Source organism: Dreissena polymorpha, chromosome 2, assembly GCF_020536995.1.
Source record: "Dreissena polymorpha isolate Duluth1 chromosome 2, UMN_Dpol_1.0, whole genome shotgun sequence".
Lineage (NCBI taxonomy): Eukaryota > Metazoa > Mollusca > Bivalvia > Myida > Dreissenidae > Dreissena > Dreissena polymorpha.
In genome coordinates this window covers 100611059-100617058 of record NC_068356.1, presented here as the reverse complement: position 1 = coordinate 100617058, position 6000 = coordinate 100611059, and positions in this window count along the sequence as shown.

Genomic DNA, 6000 nt, shown 5'->3' with positions numbered 1-6000 from the left:
TGAATGACCTTTGTGTGAGATGATCTTGAAGAAAGTAATTATAGCTTAAATTAGTTTTTTGGCAGAATTATAGATCTTGTATGATGTTCTTGTTTAGCCAATCTAAGTCAGCATTGTATTTTATCAACGTTCTCTTTAGCTCTATTTAATGTTAACAAAATAGTATAGTTGAATAAATTCAATGTGTATAGATCGTGCATAAAGGGAAAAGGACAACAGTAACGAGCGAGGCATGGTATTGTTATGTTCTGTAAAAATAGCGTTCGTTCAAAAATTGGAATACTCGTGCCGATTGGTAATATATGAACACTATTAAATGAACTTTATCGTTATATGTGTATTTATTTTCTTTTGCAAAGACAAGATTGGTTGGAGAAATGCGATGGTTACAGAAAAGAACAAAAACTACTGATTGGGAATTTCTGTTGGCTGTACCAAAAACCTGCGCTGTCCCACAGCAGCTTCCGTCAAATTCGGCATCAGGCATTGTTATTTCGAATGTGTGGATACATTTGAGTTTAAGAGAATACATGCGGGTAAAACACAGAGATTATGTGTTACCATCAACCAGATAAAGCACGCGAACGTAAGTATATACTTCATAAATAGGGTGTACGGATTAAAAACAAAAATTCCGATCACAAATAGACAACTTAATTTTCATAAAATTGAGTTAAACAGTTTTTCCCTTTTTGAATAGTGAACATGTTTGTGCTTACTGGTATCATGTATAATATATAACACGTAGAGCATACACACAACTATTACGAAGATTTTAGAATGCTGGCACATTCATTATATTTTGTATTTAAATATGGTTTTCACAACCCAGTAGCGATGTATGCTTAAATAGTTCATTTTGTGTATTTTAAAGCCTCTGACCTTGAAATGAAATACATGTTAATCAATACACATAGATGCAATTTGATATTGTACAAAATTGTCGTTAAATCTAGCTAGTAAGCAAGTAATTTATTATTTTCAAACGGTACCACTTTTAAAACCGAAATAAGGATTTCTATACGTATATGTCCATTTCTACAAACGCGCGATTATTTTAAGTTTTAAAGCGCAAAGACGGATTTCTACTTGTATACCAAATATATTTTAATTGTCATATTTAAATATGTTTCTTATCTATACTTAAATTTACCATGCCAAATAAGATGTGTGGCTTTAATTATCAGCGACTTCGATGAAATTTTGGTACGTTTATTGTAACAATTACACGTATTATGTGTAATAATCCGTAACATTCCTGACAAGTGCGTACCATTTTTCCGGTGTTCGATTGACCACTCGAATTCTTGATTTAATCGTCTGCCATTTTTTCAGAACGAGTTGTACGTTTGTGCCCAGGTACCAACTACGATAACTGCAATATCACATCTTGCAAAGCAGCACCTTGGGAAAATAAATGTCGCTCTCGAGCACCAGCGTTTCTGTCAATCATACCAGCAGATAATCGATGCGAAAGGATGGGGTGACTTCTTGGAAATCGTTCCATGTGAAGGTATCTAACGTTTCTTTATTATGTCAGAACATGCACATCGGCATGCAAATATAAACAATATAGGGCTAATATGTATACTCCATGTCGCATTTGCCCGCATTACGGGGAGATGTTGCAGAGACATCGATTGGATAATTGGCTCGGTATAAGCTTAATAACACTACCTGTTACATGTATAATCAAATATTTATAGACGTTTCAAGAACAATTACTTGATACTTATTTAGCTGATCAAATGCAATTCATTTTTTAGATGAAACGATATTCTGTCGCGTTGTTTAAGGCAGCGACGGCAAACAATAACAAGAAGACTGGGTGCAGAAACTTCTCTTTTATCCCATTTTACCGCGACATTGACGGTATAACACGTTGTGGAATATACTTGCTTGTATTCAACACTGTGGAATATAACCTGTCGCGTGCACGGACTACTTTTTAAATGACGTCATGCGATATGCGCTAAAATTAGGTCGATATTGTTTGGTTCATTGATCGAATTTTAAGGTCACCCATTAGAAGAAAATGTGCATATTTGCAGAAAAAATTAAATGACACATTCACCAAAAGAAATGTTGACTAAAATAAAAAATACAAATTACACGCTTTTGTTTTTGTTATTTTTTTTATTTATATTTACTTTACCACTGAATGATTTTTCATAAGAAACCAAAGTCGACAAAACTTAAGCTTCAAAATTATACGACCTTCAACCTTTAAATCTAGTCATATGTTATAATTTTTCGCCATCCGTTTAATGAATTGATGGCGTCATAAAATGACATACTATTGCGTCATTTTCCCCATTTTTTTTGACGATTTATTATAAACGCGACTTATTTCACTGTTTCTACATGTACTGTATGTCGACATATCTGAATTGTCATTTGACTAATTTCGTGTAATGTGCATTGTTTATAACCAAAGCATTAGATCTACTTTTGACATTTAACTTAATATTAGAATGTACAACAAGCCATACACATATCGCACAGTTCATGACTAATCTGCTATGTTTGCTTTCCTATTTAATTCACGTTAGGCATAGAGCTGTGTAAAGTATAAGATGGTAAAAATACACACACCTGGAATTGGGAACGTCCCTTTTGTACACGGGTATTTTCTACTCATTTATCTGTTGTGTACTGGAATGGTTTTCCATTTTATTTATTAAATTACTTTTTCGTACAATAAGGGCATTTACCATATAAATAAAACATTGTGCAAGTTTAAACATAATTATGTTTGTATGCAGAAATCTGCAACGCAACCGAGTTTACCAACGGCTATTATTAGATAAACTGCTCCGTTTCATTTGAACAGCAGTAATGTAGAGTAGATCTACATGACGTAGCGTGTGACGAAGAAGAAAGTTTATCGCGTTCATAAACACATTTGAATTTATAAAGTGATAGAATGGCATAAGGGTCTTTATTTAAGTATGCTAAAATAATTATTAAAGACCCTAGATGCAAAATCGTCAATTATTGAGTTAAATGGATAATAGAGGATTTTAAAGGATAATTAAAGGTAAGATACTAGTTCTTACGTGTTTTGATTTTGTTTGTACTTGTGTCGTTCCCTATTCTTGGGGAATGATTTTAACATGGGCGCCATTGATGCATCGGATCACACCGGCATACCATAACATTATATAAAAAACACGTTCTGCGCGTCCTTAAATTCGTCGTCCGAAGTCGGAAAAACGTATTGCCCTGAATATTTTTGTCAAATAAAGTGTCAGTCGCTGCAATGGTCTGTTTAACTCGTCAAAATTGTCAAGGTCGTCGATAGCTAAAGAAACTTCAGCTAGGGCCTACAGTTTATTTTAGTATTGACAGAGCTGTACAAAGTCGCGCCAGTCAAAAAATCATAAAAATCGACATTTAAAGTTATGGTAGCCAGAACTAGGTCGTCGATGGGTACATGTATGTTGACAATCGACAGCATTTTGTCAGGAGCAATCGCCGCCATATTGGATTTTGATCAATTCTTTCGAAAATAAAATGAATTATAGTAAAGTAAAATCAATCTTTCGCGGTCGTTATGTATTAAAATTCGCTTACTGCGTAAAATTGAATGTAGGCATATGATGATATTTTTACTTGTTTTACATTTGTGTGTGAATTTTTAAAGACTAGATCTATTTGCGTACCAGAACAAACACATGTATATCACACGCATGGTTACATTTGTTAGATTTTAAGCGCTTTTATGACTGAATTAAAGGATTGTTAAGGTTATTAGATCTATTTATGTTAAATGTCACTTTGACAAAAATCATGGGATAATAGAATACTAGGATTAGCGTTGAATACAGAAAGTTTATGTTGCTCGCTTTCGCTCGACACCGAAAGCGCTCGCCAAGGCTCGCGCTTCCGGCGTTCTAAGCCTCGCAACATAAACTTCTCTATATTCACGCTAACCTAGTATTTCTATATAAGAGCTGGAGTTTTGTCCGATTTTAAAAGGGTAAGTGCACAACAAGAATAAGTTTACTAGCATCTGCATACTAATCGATACTGTATAATGTATGCAAATATAGTACTAGAGCATTTGAATGCCTGGCCCGATACATTCAAAGAACGGACATTAGTCTGGCAATGTACCTTCAAAGTACCTTCAAATATATTAAATGGAGAGGATTAGAACGCATTCTCGCCAACATAAGAATAAGAAATATGTAATGAGTTATTGTCCCTTAAAACAAATACCTGCTTTTCATTTTTAGTATTCATCAAATATTTAAATTTAGATTAAATTAAATACGTATCCATACGTGAACGATATTTGTAAACACTAGTCAGTGTTTGATGACAGCATAAGGTTAGTCATTATAGCAACATGTACATGTGTTCAATCTAATCTATTTCTTCTCAAATTTTCCAGATGAGTGTTTACATATCATGTTTTGATATTAATGGAGATTCTTGTGAAGAGATCGAAAAAGAGCTACAAAAACATCATATGAACATCATACGACATGAAAACACACCAGGAAGATTCCTGCTCTCAGATGGTGACAATCGAGAAGGATGGATGATAGTTATTGTATCGAAAGAATCGCTGAAAAGCGAACTGCTTTCTTTCAATCTCATAAAAGCCTGACTGCCGATGATGATGACGGCAGATTGAGGATCCTGCTTGTATTGCGCAGCGGTGTGAATATCTCAGAAGTACCAATATGTTTCGTTGGGTTACAGTATTCAGCGAAGATGAGAAATCCTACAAAAACTGGATTGTAAGAACAATTTTTTAGGTAATTGGCAGTGTATGAGCCATCATAATTAAAGCATCAAACAGCCTTTCAACTTTACTTGACTTTTGATTGAATGTAAAATCATGCTTTTTTAATTTCGTGCCGATATTATAAAGCGCATATATCGTTTCTGCAAATCTTGGATCCGACAAAACATGTATTGTATATATGTATTGTATACAGTGAATATCATATACAGATACAGTTTCTGTATACATACAGGCGACAGTAATGGGTATGTCACGTACATTTGATACGATAAACATTTCGAAATAAAAAAAATGTATACACAATTATGCACGCAGTCCAACTACTTTATAATAAATACCAGTGCATACTTTGAGACTTGCTCTGTGAAAAGCGAGTTTAATGCGTGTTCTTACAGTGTCGTCAAATATTAGCCAGTGCAGTACGCACATGCTTATCAGGGACGACACACTCCGCCTCAACTCGAGCTTTGTTCAGAAGAGATTTTATCTAAACGAAACGAGCGATTTAATAACAGTAGAAACTGTCGACACTCTACGCACATGCATTTAACCCGTTTTCTCAAAGTGCGACTCATGTATATGTGGTTTTTACAGGAGACCAGTAGAACCATTAGATATTGGCAGGGCACTTCCAGCAGGGGATGTTATGTTGGGTCTATGTCTTGAACTACCTGAATATTGTGCTGACGACCAGCAGTAAGTGTCAGTGTACTCGGGGATTTTATTTGTTCTGCCGCGTAGATAATTGATTCCATGCATCACTACGATAAATTGAACTTTGGGTAAAGTTTAACATTAACCTATGTCTTAAGTGTTGGAACAATAGTGTTAAAATGTGTCTACACGTAGTCTATACGTACCGATCCGGCATTGGATGTTTTGGTTTTGGTATAAATGTATGAAAAAGGAATTCCGATTAAACAAGTTAATGTTTTCGGTACATTATTTTTAAGCCCAATTGCTATGCAATACAGACATTAAATTTTCTATTTGTTTCGACATTTTGTAATCATCTACATGGGTTTCGTGTATATAATTATTTTGTTTTATTATTAAAATGTAATATTTAATGAAGGTTTGTTTTTGTTTGGATCGAAATCCGTTAATATTTATAGTTTCTATGTTTAACTCCATGTTCTAGTTTATAACTCAGGTTGTAGTTAAAAGAAAAAATGGCGACGTCCATGATTTAGTGATAGGATTGAAAAACCGATAATAGTGTTTAAAAGATTTAAACCCGG